The sequence below is a fragment of the Lepidothrix coronata genome, unplaced genomic scaffold (genome assembly GCF_001604755.1).
Source record: "Lepidothrix coronata isolate B3197 unplaced genomic scaffold, Lepidothrix_coronata-1.0 Scaffold61, whole genome shotgun sequence".
In the NCBI taxonomy this organism is placed as follows: domain Eukaryota; kingdom Metazoa; phylum Chordata; class Aves; order Passeriformes; family Pipridae; genus Lepidothrix; species Lepidothrix coronata.
The window spans coordinates 3,635,085-3,649,568 of record NW_016690241.1 but is presented as its reverse complement, the minus strand read 5'-3'; the positions used below and the strand labels follow the sequence as shown (position 1 = coordinate 3,649,568).

The 14,484-nt window shown below is 39.6% G+C and overlaps 1 protein-coding gene across 2 annotated transcripts in view; it reads right to left on the bottom strand.

Annotated features, from left to right (window-relative positions):
* Window positions 1–7,491: 7,491 nt before the first annotated feature.
* LOC108498640 (mitogen-activated protein kinase kinase kinase MLK4) overlaps window positions 7,492–14,484 on the bottom strand; it is a 49,518-nt gene continuing 42,525 nt past the window's right edge. The window contains exons 12-15 of one of the 2 annotated variants that reach the window (XR_001875251.1): window positions 14,377–14,478; window positions 13,305–13,474; window positions 10,260–10,361; window positions 7,492–7,857 (exon numbers count right to left, since the gene is read on the bottom strand). The gene's annotated coding sequence lies outside the window, so the exon portion shown is untranslated. The remainder of the gene's footprint in view (window positions 7,858–10,259; window positions 10,362–13,304; window positions 13,475–14,376; window positions 14,479–14,484) is intronic. The other variant, XR_001875252.1, reaches the window with a different exon arrangement.

The window sequence follows — 14,484 nt, the reverse complement described above, 5'->3', positions numbered from 1 at the left end:
CAGTTGGAGACCAGTTCAGGCAAAGATTGGCAATGACAATGCTGCTTCATAAAGAATTACACCTTGAGAAAACTGGCCTTTTCCAGCTGCTACTGTAAGGTTTGTCAGCACTGTACAAACAGCAACATTAGCTGCTGATGGCAGACATGCCCCTAAGAGCATTTGGTCAATCTGTTCTTGAGAACCATAGGAAAAATGACACAAAGCATGCAATATCCATGTCTGAGAATTAACTAATCACAGAAATGACACAGAATGTATGTACAGAAGCAATAATAGGAGATTAGATAGTTGCAGAAAGTCATTAAAGCTTATTTTCTTGGGTGGCTGTGGAATTATATACCAAGGCAGTATTACCAATTCTAATCACCATGGCTTTCTGTACTTGCTGGCTTGCTATTTATGGGTGAGAGAAAAGTGTTGCCAGAGGCACTAGTCTGACCTGCTTCTAAGGACACATGAAGGTCACAGTGGCAGGCAAAACACAAAAGAAAAATCATGTGGTCTACTGTACTGGCTAGTTCTGTGTTTTCTCTGTTAACTCATGGGAAACTTCAGCATTGGAAAAATATAAGACAGGAAAAGATCATGGTTTAACAGAAGTACCTGTGTCATCTTCCTTCTAGAAATGAGTATACAGAAGAAGAGTCCGTTTTATTTCAATATCTCCACAAAATGAAGCAAATCTAAAAGTCTTGGAGAAGCCCTAAAAGAGTAAAAAGCAACAACAATCAAAAAAGGGAAAAAACGCCTCTTTGAGAGTAGCCAGGACATACAACAGGCCATAACACACACTGATAAGAAGGCATAATAAGCACTGATAAGCAGTCCATATAACTGAATGAGTATTGCAATACAATAGTAACATTAGGTAATTTTCTGTTGGTAGAATGGAAAAGAGGTAAAGAATAGCAACTGTTGCTTCAAGAAGAGCTTAATATTAGGAGACAGACCTGACCTAAAGCAGTTAGGGCAGGACATGAAGGCATCAAAAGAAAAAAAGGCGTCTGAGCACGTGGTTTCCTCAAACAACCCTTTGCTTTCTTTTCTCCTGTCCATTTATTTACGTCTCCTCCTTGAACATTGCTCACAAAGTCACACAGAAGAAGTTGAAGTAAACTCACATCTCCCATTTTCAGAGATGAGGCTTCAGCAAAAAGACCTCTTTCTCCTTGACTAAGAGAAAACTTTCACCAAAATAAATTTATGAAAACCATGAAATTTATAAAAGAGGGTATTTCTGTTATTTTCATTTTTCTTTTAAGTCCTTTAAATAAAAATACTTAGGATTTAATATTTCTGTTCATATTTAAAAGCCTTTTACTACCCTTAAGCCTAATGCTGCTTCTCTTTAAATCAAAGGGAAGCAAATTGAAAAACTGAGATAATTAAATCTCATGGCATCTCCTCAAGCCATTCTCAGTCTCTGGATCTAAGGCTAAAGGAACTTGCCCAAGACTAGAGATTCACTTTTTAGGAAACCCACCCTGTACCGCATATTTCTCTGCTTAAACTTTGAAGCTTGTTCCCTGTCGTTGCTGCAGCTAGTTACCATCATTACCCAGTCATGCACACGGCAGTGGTAAAAACCAGCAACAGTGAAGCACACGAATGTTTTCAAACCTCCCGTTTGAAACCTACTCTCCCCCAGACAATTCCGGATGGTCAGGAGTGTGCAGGAAATCACACTTTTCATTGCATTAACTGGTGAATGTCCTGGGGAAGAATAAGGGAAGAGATGAGATGGAAGAGTTTACAAAGCGTATGACAGAGCCTTATCAGACAACAACGTCTAAACCAAAAACATATAGCTTTTATTATGTGCAATGCCCCTCTTCCTGCCATGGTTTCACCCGCTATCTGCCCGTTTTTCAACAAACACCAACCCTCCACGCCCACAAATTTCCACACACCTTCGCTTAAGCCGAGTCTCTCCGTGCCCTTGGAACAGCACACACTGGTGACATCTCGTGGCCACAACGCGCGTATCAAGCCAAGCCACCCCTGAGCACTTCAGCTCGTGAAAGCAGCGCTTGGCTTGGCTTTCCACCTAAAAAAATTTGCCCTTATTCTCTCGAGCTTAACTTCTCCATTGGCATGAGACAAAATATCACAAACTTGAACCCAAACCTAACATCTGACTGTGTTAAGCTCCTCTGAATATCAAACAATATTCCTGAGATAGATTTCCATTCTTTTCTTTCTCTCCTTTTTCATACCAGGATTTGTTGCTGGCAAGTCCTCCTGATGAACTTTTAAAAGTATAAGCAATCTACTATATCAGAAGTGGGTTTAAAATAACAAACTTTTTGTAGAGAAAAATAGTCTGCAACTATTGTCAAAAAGCTTTTTTTTTTTTTGCCATGAAATTATGCTACTTGCAGGTACTTCCACCTTCTGCCTGTATAAATGGATTCAACTGGCCCAAGCCTCTTCAGGTGAGCAATAATAACTGTAAGCTATTAAGCTCATCATTTGAATGGGTGCTTGTCCCAGGGGATGTCTTTTGGTTTTGGTTTCTTTGTAATTATTTTGACTTAAAAACATCTGAGAAAGAAATTATCACAGTTTATTTGCTCTCCTAGTCCTTTGTATTCCAGTCTCTCCCCACTCACTTCCTTTCATAGAGGAGAGGACTTTCTAATCAAAATGGCAGACTAAAACAAAATAGCTGGATGCTACAAGGCAAACTGGCTCACTTTGCTTTGACAAGACAGATGGAAGGTTGGTAGAGTAAATGGTTTATATCACTTCTCAGGATTCAAGTCCCAACTTCTTTTACCTCTACACAGCACAACCAAAACTGCCAAATTTTTAACCTTTATTATTAGTCTCCTACTTCCAGAGTTCAAGCACGGGACTGAAGCTTCAAAGAACATAGAGATTTTTATGCAGCTACAAAAATCATTTAATGGCACTTTGGAACTTTTTTTGGAGCTGCAAGGCTACATTTGTAGCAATTTTATGCTTCTTTTATTAATTCTTTTTTGATTTTAGAGAACAAAACTTTTAGTTCACTGAGATGAAGCCTTGAGATGTTTTGAAATAAGAATTTCCCCACTAATTCTTCCCCAGAAGCATTTACACAGTATGTATTAAGAGACTGGTATTTTACACTTTAGTGAACTTGCAAGAGAATAATTTGTACAGAGGCACTTTGTCAAAGTCTTAAAGGGGAATTAAAGCAGCAAGGCAGAAAAATTGGGCGTCTCCTCCTTCCTGGAGCCTTAGACATACTGTTCAAAAATAAGGGTGGTGGTATTATATATCCACAATGCTGACACGATAGAGTTCCCCTTAGTCACAATCCAGGGAAATCTGGACTCTTCACCCAGCCACATGTGTGACTCCTATTTCCCTCCACTCCAGAATCAGGTCCCCAGGTCCCTTGCAGCAGCATCACTCCCCTGAGCCATCCCTTTCTGTACAGTCAGCAGATGGTCTTCCAGCTTCTGGAATGTCTTGTTAGGGCTTCACTCATTTGTATGGGAACTGCATTCAATCAACCTTCATTTTTTGCCAAGCCAATTTGTTTGCAATACCCCCCTACCCTGTGCAACCCTGAATTAATGCTGCAGAATTACTCTTCTACAGTCATCCTACAACCTCCCCTCAAACCACAAATACTCTAGTTCAGTCAGCTAAGATCTCAGTGAAGGAAGCTCAAAAACAATTTCCCCTGGGTAATTCTTTGATACCATATTGCAGAAGCAGGAAGACAACCCTGTGAGCTTTAAAACAACAAATGAAAAAAACAGTTTTGATTCTATTAGTTCTACTGTGTTTGGAATGCAGTCCTAGCTTCCCGTATTATTTTACTTGCAAATGTGAGTTACTTAATAATCCTGCTGCATTGCTACATACACATCATCATGCCTATTAATCATGCTGGGTAAAGTAACTCTGATTTTCTTTATCTGCTTTTGTGTTTGCTACATCATTGTATGCAATTCCAATAGATTACTTTTTTGTCAGGATTCTTACCTGACGCTTAAATGCTCCAAGAGTTAATTAACTGGAACAGTGTTATACCTTGAAGCTAATCTGAAAGATGATCCTTACTTTTCCAAGTGCAAAGACAACTTTTTTCCTCAGCTGATGTTGCTGTTCCCAACTTCATCACTATAAGCAGCAGAGGAATTTGGCATTGTGCGCATTCCATGATTACTGGAGGTCTAAGGAGTCTAACTGGGTTTGATAATTGAATGGGTTAAAGTTCAATTTTCCCTCTAATCAGCAGGGACAAACAGGTTTGGAATATTTATATTTTAATAGAAAACAGCTCTATTCTGTTGCTACACTATCAGTATGGGGCAGGGGGAAAAGGAGGTGGCAGTTGCCTCTATTTGAGCTTTGGGTACCAAAAGAATGACTGTTGAAGTTTTTCCTCGCAGCAAAACCCCTGCATTTGCACATCCTAGCTAATGCAGTTGTCGTAATTTGGACAGTTTCCAAGGTTCACCAAGGAGAGTAGATTAATCTTGATTTCCTCTTTAGTCTCTCAACAAGTTAATCTACTGCATGAAGTGCCACTGGGCAAACTTTTTCTCTGGTAGTAGCTGGTTTTAAGTTCACAGGTTTACAAGATATCACTTTTCATTTATTATTTCTCATCCACTCAGCACATGATTCAAATTACATCTGAAAGTTGATTACGGTAGGTCTTATGAAAACTAGCATACTTGTCCATCAAATGAGCATATCTAACATATCAAGGAGCAAGCAACTGAAATATCATTAAATACAGAAAATCTTAGGCTTCTATAACACCTTCCAAAGGCATTTGTAACATTGTTTAAAATCCTATGACAAAGGTACAAGGCTGAGGGCGCAGAAGAAAGCAGCAGTTATTGCTGAAATGCAATCAGTTGTGACTTGCTCAGCTATCAACTCTCTACAGTAGTCCGGAGAAAGAGGAGTAGAATCTTTTTCTTCGACAAGTAGAGAACTAAAAGTATGTTGAAGTCTGGCCATGATGTGAGTGCTGTGTTTCTACTCTTAAGAAAAAGAGGTTAAGAAGTTAGTTTTTAGTACCATACCCAAAGTATGTTCTCTAGAAGTAGATTCCTCTTCAGAATTATTTTGTCTTATCTGAAAAGACTCAGAGCTTTTGGCATCTATTCATTTCAAGTTTTTGTGTGATGAACTTTACTTCAAAACACTCCACTAACAGGAAAATCACTTGTAAGAAATCCATGAAGATACATGAAGCTCAAGTAAATCCGAGGTGTCCCTTTAAGACACTTCTACCTCAATAAAGAGACTTATAATTTCTCAGTGATGGGAAAACATTAGGATATCAGAGATAAAGCAAGGATATGCTGGTTATCAAACACACATGTTGACAAAAAGTTTTGGGATTTGACAATTTTGCTTTTCTTTTGTCAAAAAAGTATCGTTGAAAAGCTTCAACCTGCTCTGCTTCTAAATATAAGTACAAGCAATATATCAATGAAATAAAAGGGATTGGCTGTGGTTTCCTATGGGTCCCTGACTGTCCCACCATTTGTGTACAAACACGGTAGGCAGGTTACCTGCCCACTTGAAGGCTGCATGATCAAAAAATAAAGATAATAAAAAGGTGACTATTAATCAGTACAGACTTTGTAGAAAACATCTCCTCAGCTTTTTTAGGTATTTAGCTTTAAAGGCAGAGAACTGCATTTTGGCTTATTTAAGGAACTGACTCTTGGCGTGACACAGTGCTATCATGCAGTTCTTCCATCGGCTGCTTACCTCTGGAATTTGAAGCTGGAGGCTTTAAACCACACAGTCTTTCAAGCTTATTGACTAATTATATCTCATATTCTTACTCTTAACACACATAGATACTGGTGGTCAACACTGGTAGTAATGAACTGTTTCTCCCACCAGCTCTGCAATGTACTACTGCATGATCTGTATTTTAGGGAGATGAGATTTACAGCATAGCTTTAGGCATTCGATTTCTGCTGCTCAGTTATGAGCCAAGACTTTCTATACCATCAGCTGAGCCTTCAGAGACCCATTCAGAGCTCGCTCTTCTTCCAATTCACAGCAGGTACTTATTTCTGTATAGAGTCAGATGCCTAAATCTATATGATGGAGTAACTCTTCTCCCTCATCCTTATGATTCATATTAATTTATTAAATCCCTTCTCCAAGGTAAAGATGGAGCAGTTCTAAGAGATAATGCTATGGTAAAGGACAGTGTGAGGCACTTATCCTAACGTTTGGGGCAATAAGCTGCAACATCATTCTTCTTTAAGCAATATTTGCATATTTGCTGCCCCTCATAAATGGGGAGCAACTCCATTTACAAGATTTACAAGAGTAGCATTAAGCAGCAGCAGTTGAAATAGAGTTCTTTAATTCAGTCAAAAGAAAATACCTAGTATCCTGATGAATTTAGTGTGGCAGAGAACAATGTAACAGCATTGTTGCATGAAACAGGAAATCAATGCTAAGTTGTAATAGCTTTGATCAATCATGAGATTCTTTAAAAAAACCCCACTGAACTCTGTGTAATTATATCCCTAATGTGGCAGTTACTGGCTAAGTCATTGCAACCAGTTGTGACTGGAATTATTCCTCACCAAAGTTAAACTTTAACTTGCAGGAAACCTCTGCTGTGGAGGAAAAGTATGTACAGCTGCAGTTAATTCAGTTCGGAGGCTGAGTGTTAGAGCTCCCCTTTGTGTGTGAAGTCAAGGCATTAACTGCTGCAGCTGTTGTTTACCACTGAAACATGGTGCCTTTGATCGCAGCTCTAAAAGTGCTTTACAAAAAAGGATGAAGCCCTTGCACTCATCCTACAGACCACAGCTACAGTGTAAGCTACAAAAAAATTAAGTGACTTGCCCAACATCAAATGCCAAACTTGTCCTGGAATCAGGGTCTGATCTCCAGTTTGTACTGCCTGTAGCTACAACTTTCTTGCTGAACTCATTGCACTGAAAACTGCAGAAAAGTAAAGCCATTTTAGAAGATGCTGTTCAATGTTGCATTTTCAAGACAGTATTAAAACACGCCACAAAGTAAAAAGACAGCATAAGTAAAAGTTTTCAGAAGCTTACATCCAACTGGCCTTTTAAGCAATTTGTAAACCTCCTAAAGTACTTGAATTTTATAATTCAAGTGAACTAAGCGTGAACTAAACTGGCTGCATCAATTCAATGCAATCCCATAAGAACATTTTTTTAAATCTTCCTTGAAACAGCACTGTTAATTATTGTTGAAAGTGGCATGGGAGAGGTCACTGAACTGATAACATTTAGATATAGTGTTTTTTAACTCTTTGATATTGGACACTTCTGGGGACAAGCCTACCTAAACAAGCTATTAGACAAAGATTCCATCTAGCACACTGGTTTCTTAACCTAGTGAGGAGCATTTTAAATAAGGATTGAATGGGGCAGTTAGATATGCATACAGGAAAATAATAAGGCAACCTGAACATTGGCCTAAAATGTATTATTTATTTATAAACAATTTATTTATAAATATAGTAATAATTAAGCAATGAGAGAGAAGAGTGAATGAAACCAGTCTTATATGGTTGTACAAATACACAGTAAAGATGAGGAAAAGCTGAAAGTCTTAATACAATGAACAAGATTATAAATCAATTAGTATGAGAAGTATTAGTACCAAAATACAAATCACAAGAGACAAAGTTTATTAAAAATGGGGAACTGATGGAAATCTTGCTTTACTTGTCAGAGATTCATATGCTTGCTTAGTAGTCCAAAATACAGGAAGAACTACAGGTTTTTGAAGAAAATCTCTGTGAACTTATTTCAAAAGGGGACATTTCTCAATCTCCCTTCTCCACACTGACAAAATCAGACTTCAGTACCTGGAGAACTTGAGCATAGGCTGAAAAATAAAAGGGAAAAAAAGTTAGAAACTTTAGATCAAGGGCATGGCTTCAAACAACTTCAGTGTGAGGAATGAAATTATAGACCACCGACTTCAGTAAACTGTGAATTCTTTATTCATACTAAACTCAAGTAAAAAGTCTGTAGAAAAAGAAGTTTAAAAATGGTAAGAGTACCTGGAGACAAAGAGATGAAATTGGAAGAAAAACCCCAAAACAATTTCTTATAAACCCAGTAGTATTAAATACAAACAAACAAAAACCCACCAGAAAGTGGTGATACAATTCCCAGCAGGTAGGCAAAGACATCACCTCTTTAGCTGATGCCCAGAAATCATATTATCTGATCTGCAACAATCTTTTGCAAAAGGGTCAGATAAACAGTTACGAGTGCAATTAAGACTTTAACCTAAGTATGTAGAAGGAGCTGAGAGAAAGCTTAGAAAGTGAGAAAACCACCCAACCATTACTAATTAGCCATGCTTGATGAACTTTGTTTTGAAATTGATCTCATTAGAGCAGTTATTTCTAATGACCACAGGAAATCAAAAGACTGTGGAAACAACAGATAGTGCTGCTTCAATTTTTTTTTGTTTGTATGGAGGTGGTACTTTACAAACTAGGCAGCTCATCTTCAATTTTCCTTCAAATGTTTGAAAAGATAATCAGGACCCTTTGAAAGCACCTCAAAGATGACAAGTGACAATTACTATATGTTGAACAAGACTTGAAAAAATAACCTAATTTCTTTTTAGGACAGCATAACAACTCTTCTGGTAATGGGAGAAGCCGCAGCTATATTTTGACCATGACAAGGTTTTAACATTTGGCACAGATGATGCAAGTAAAGTCTCAGCTGGAGATTTTTGGACATTGCTTTACCTTGCTCCCAAACTGTGAATGCAATAGGAAGTCCAGAGAGTGATCTGATTTCTAGGAATTTATTCAGGAGGAAAAAATGCCTTCATTAATGACTTAGACACAGAACTTGAAGGAATACTATGCAAGAGTATTCCTGGGAGTTGAGAGCTGTTGACCCCCTTGAGGGCAGAGAGGCCCTGCAGAGCAAATCAGAGAGATGGGCAACCCCAAATGTATGAAGTTTAACAAGGGCAAGTGTCAGATTAACAAGGGTAAGCACTTGGGATGGGGCAACTCTGGCTGTGTGTACAGACTGGGGAATGAGATGCTGGAGAACAGCACCGGGAAAGGGACCTGGTCAATGGCAAGTTGAATATCAGTCAGCAGTGCCCTGGCAGCCAGGAGGGCCAACTGTGTCTGGGGGGGCATCAGGCAAAGCATCGCCAGCCAGTCAAGGGAGGGGATTGTCCTGCTCTGCTCTGCACTGGTGTGGCCTCACCTTGAATATTGTGAGCAGTTTTGGGCACCACAATATAAAAAAGATATTAAGCTCTTAAGAAAGCGTTCAAAGGAGGGCAACAAAGATGGTGCAGGGCCTTGAGGGGAAGCCGTATGAGGAGGAGTGGCTGAGGTGACTTGTTCTGTTCAGCCTGGAGAAGAGGAGACTGAGGGGAGACCTTGTTGCAGTCTACAACTTCCTCAGGAGGGGAAGCAGGGGGCAGGTATTGATCTCTTCACTCTCTTGACAAGTGACAGGACCCAAGGGAACAGCATGAAGCTCTGTCAGGGGAGGTTTAGGAAAAGGTTTTTCACCCAGAGAGTGGTTGAGCACTGGAACAGGCTTCTGAGGGAAGTGGTCACAGCACCGAGCCTGACTGTTCAAGAAGTGTTGAACTTCTCAGGCACAGGATATGATTCTTGGGGTGTCCTGCGCAGGGCCAGGAGTTGTACTTGGTGATTCTGATGACGCCCTTCCAACTCAGCATATTCTATGATTCTACCCTCCCGCAGACCAACACTCCCACCCAACTTAGTGTCACCCAACCTGTTACACCACGGTGAACCAATACTCTTCAGTTTTGATCCTTTGACTTTCTTTCCAAGGAGAAAAAGCTAACTGGCTTGCATTACAAGAATCAGATATTAAAAGTACTTGTATCTCACTGCTTCACATGGTCAGTCCTGAACTGCTATTTTTAGTGTACTTGATTTTACAAGGATGACTTTTGTGGACTGCAGGACCACCCGGATTTTTCACTGCTATCAGCAAGATAAGTGGGACTACATAGAAAAGGAGGAAGTAAAGACAAAACTTTCCTACTTAGGCTTCTTTTCAACTGTAACACAGCCTCATTCTATTCTGACTTCTACCAGTATTCAGAAAAATTCATTGGGTATCACAAAAAAAAATTATTTTCAAAACAAGCACTATAATCATTGCACACAAAAGATGAGGTGATTTTCTCTTTTTGAAAAACTTTACTATATATATATTCATACTATATAGACATTTACACAGTGCTTTTTATCACAAAATTACCTTCAGCAATATCTGTTGGGGCTCATAAAAGCCAGACCCCTCTACTTGTCTGGCATACAGCTAGAAAGCAGGAGCACTGCCCATTCCTCTTCCTTGCAAATCCTGAAAGTGTTAAAAGGTTTTATTATAAAGGGGGAAAACTGTTCTAGGAGCATATTTACAGCTACAAGAGTATCTCTGCTTTTAGTATCGACAAGCACATAATATGCAAACACAGTGAGTGACCCTGACTTTCTGGAAGGAATTCAGAAACCTGTTTAAAAAAAAAACATAGTCACAGGCACACTTTGCTTCTAAATATACTATACAGCTGTGAAAACGGCACCCCATGGTAGCTCTGCAGGCCTGAAAGAACATATTCATTCTGTTGAGTTTCCCACACTTGCTAAGTAAGATGACTCCATCCTACGACACTCTTAATATGCCTTAGATAGTATCTGTTCTTTGCATCTTCTAGCAATAGATAATGACAGTACAGATTTTCTTCTTAATAGCTGGGTTCTATAAACTAATAAAATTTGCTTAACGAGAGAAGAACCACCACAGTAAAAACAAGCCAAACCTGAAAAAGCATCTAAAAGATAATGCTTTTGGTGGGTCAAATTCAGCTAAGGTATGATAAAAAAAAATTAGACAGGGCTATTCCCTTGCTCACAAGTATCTGTCCAACAAGTATTTCTTGTGGATAAAGTCAGGTGTTTGTATCTTAGCCCCAAAGTCAACCATCAAGTAGCTGCATCACAAATAAGAATGAATCAGGGCCTTGGTGATGAAAATTTCCACTATCAAAAGTGGAATCACCAATGTGAATAACTTCAGGGGTTCTACAGTGAGAAAAATAAGTATTTTGATGAGAATTACAGTGACTGATAGCATCGCCGTTACTTCTGCCTTAAACATTTCAGGTGGCATGGGCATTGAAGGAGATGCACACTCATTTCCCTAATGACAGGGTCAAGAAAGTGTATGATCACTTGCAGGCTGCTTCTGGAACAGAAGGTGGATTCCCTTTGGGGGAATACCCTACCCCTGGAAATAGCCTGTAAGAGAGTATCCTGCTCTCTCAGGAACGATGTACTCAATATATCTGAAGTGACTGGGCAATATATGTCTAGTATATATCTTTGACTTATCTAGACTACCAGCAAATACACCCTGCGTTTGATCCACCTGCTTTTCTTAGCACAACTACGTCTCTCCATCAGGCTTGGAAATAAAATTGTGCATCCCTCTGACCACTGATAACATTTATCAGGCAGAATAAGTGGCGTCTAACACAAGGAACAAACATCACTTTTGGTCTGGAAGGTAGCAGAGGAAGGCAGCAGAATAAAAAGTCTTTGTAAAATATTATTGCTTAATCCCATCTGCCATAAAAGGGAGTTTAGAAACTTTTGAATAATTCAAGTGATTTGCAAAACAGTGAGGGGAATGTCCTGGGCCCCAAATACGCAGACTTTCACCTGCTTTCATAATGACTGGTAAGCCCTCAAATGACTAGACTATTCATAGTGACTACTGCTACATCAAAGACCTTAGCTAGGTATGTTTGAACTCAGCAGGGAGACAGTAGCACATGTGCAAGTTCGCTGGCACGGAAAGAACAGCTGTGCTGGGCACCTTTCTTTGGAGAAGCGCTAACAGAGTTCTGCTGAGGAGTTCACAGGTTGTGCCCTCTCCACCTCCCCTTTGGAGATCAGAGTATTCATCGTCTTCAGCAGCCATGAGACTCATGTCAGACCTTGTAACTGCAAAATTTGTGTGGTAGGAGGGAAGACTGATGTTCTCAGATATAACACAAATGTTTTTAAAAGTCTATTTAGCAGTGTTGTAGAGCATGAGACTCCATATTAATAATCACTCAAAGAAGTAACACCAAATTTGACATCTGACTGAAGTCTGACTAGTTTGGTCACCCAGGGTGAATTGATGACTTTGCTTTTAAAGCACACTGTAAATATTGTGAACGAATACAAGCTGTTACATAAAGCAGTGCTGAACTCCGACCATCCTGATGCCAGATCTCAACTATGGAAGCAATTCACTAAGGCCTAGATGTGAGAATGGTCATTATGCCTTTATTTTTGAAATGGGAAAAATGCCTTTGAAAGTAATTGAAGAATTGCAATTACCAAAATCACCTAGAAAAAATATTTTGCATTGCATGAATAAAATATGAGATGGTATTAACTACAACTTGCTTAAATGTCACCAAGTCACCAGTGGAGTACCCTAGGGGTTGATACAAGGGCTGATACTGTTTAACACCTCCATTAAAAACCTGGATGCTGGGACAGGGCATATTCTCAGCAGTTTTGCAGATAATCTATAATAGCAGGAGTGGCTGATGCACCAGATAGTTGTGCTGCCATTCACAGAGACCTGGATAGGCTGGAAAATTTGGCTTAGAGGAATCTTGTGAAGTAGAAATGCATTTAGGGAGGAACAAGCCCAGGCACCACTACACACTGGGGACCAACCACCTGGGAAGCAGCTTTGCAGAAAAAGACCTGAGAATCCTGGGGGACAAACTGAACCTTACAGCAAAGACAGCCAGTAGTGCCCTGAATGGTGCCAGCAGATTGACGGAGGTTATCCCCTGCTACTCTGCACTAGTGAGGCCCCACCTGGAATGCTCAGTCCAGTTCTGGGTCCCCCAGTACAAGAAAGATATAGACTCAGTAGGAACAAATCCAGTGCAGGGTCACAAAGGACTAGTAAAGGACTTGCATATGTGGAAAGGCTGAGAGAGCTGGGACTGGAGAAGAGAAGGCTCCAGGAGGATCTTATTATCATTGTTTACAAATATTTGATAAGGGGGGGTGAAGAAAGAGGCAGGCTTTTCTCAGCAGTGTCCAGTGACAGGAGAAGAGGCAATGGGCACAAACAAAAAAACCCAAAACAAATGAAATCCGACAAATGAACACCCCCCCCCAAAATGAAACCAACTAAAACACAAAACAAAACAAAAATAAAAACAAAACAGAAAAACCCAAACCCAAAACCAACAGGAAATTCAGCATGAACACGAGAAAATATTTTTACTGTGGGGGTGGTCCAACATGGCAACAGATTGCCCAGAGAGGCTGTGGAGTCTCCACTTGTGGAGATACACAGAACTTCAATGGACATGGTCTTGAGCAACCTGCTCCATCAGGGGAGTTTGGACTGTTTCATCTCCAAAGGCCTCTTCCAACCTAAGTGATCCTGTGATTCTATGAAATAGAAAAGTAAAACCATCCTATTGCATAGATCTGTATTGTATTCTCCAGCTTGTTAGATCAAAAGGCACATCTGGTTAAAGAAACTATTTTATCAAACTAGCTATACCAAGTATAACTGGATTTCTAACAGCATTGAGGTAACTGACCCATATTTGGTTTGTTCATGTTCATTTATGTTCAGGAAGAAATCCACTACACATTGCAAGGACTCTGGCCTTAATTATAATACCCAATACTGCAAGCTTAAGTACTACATCAAAAATGTATTAGATAACAGTCTCATTAGCTTCTCATAATGCATACGCCATAGTGATTTGACTCGTTACATTAAAAAGGAAGATGATTAGTGAGAATGGGATCTTTTCCATTACTCCACACTTGTATGCAGATCGTAATATTACCATTACAACTCTGTGTATAAAAATAAACTGCCTCTGCAGTTTGTCTTATAATCTGTGCTCAATACTGACACTCACAGGCCATCTAAATAGTTGTTATGTACCCAGCCTCACTGAAAGTTCTGCATAGGCATGTCTTTATAAGACCGGGCTTGCAACCTTATAAATTCAATATATCATTCAATATAATTTCATTTGAATTTCACTGCACTGCTAGAGGCTTGGCTGTATCTTGCCTGTTGCTGCTGGGCAAATGGATACTTCCTCTTCCAAAATGAAAGATGGGCTAATTCACTCATGCCATGATGCGGGAAGAGGGAAACTCACAAAGGAAGGTGTCAGAAAATATTATAAGGAATATACTGCCTTCATTTGCCTAAAAAAACCCCAACAAACCCAAAATAACTAAAAAAAACCCCCAAAGTACGAAATCCCCCAAACAACCAACAGACCCTCCCAACAAAAACCCCACAACAGAAGGATGTTATGTCTTACCTGTATTCCTGATGTTAAATCAGATGCCGAGTTTATTTATATTCACTGCTCTATCTCCTCTAAGACACCCAGCCAACATTGTAAAAGGCATCAAAAGACATACTATGG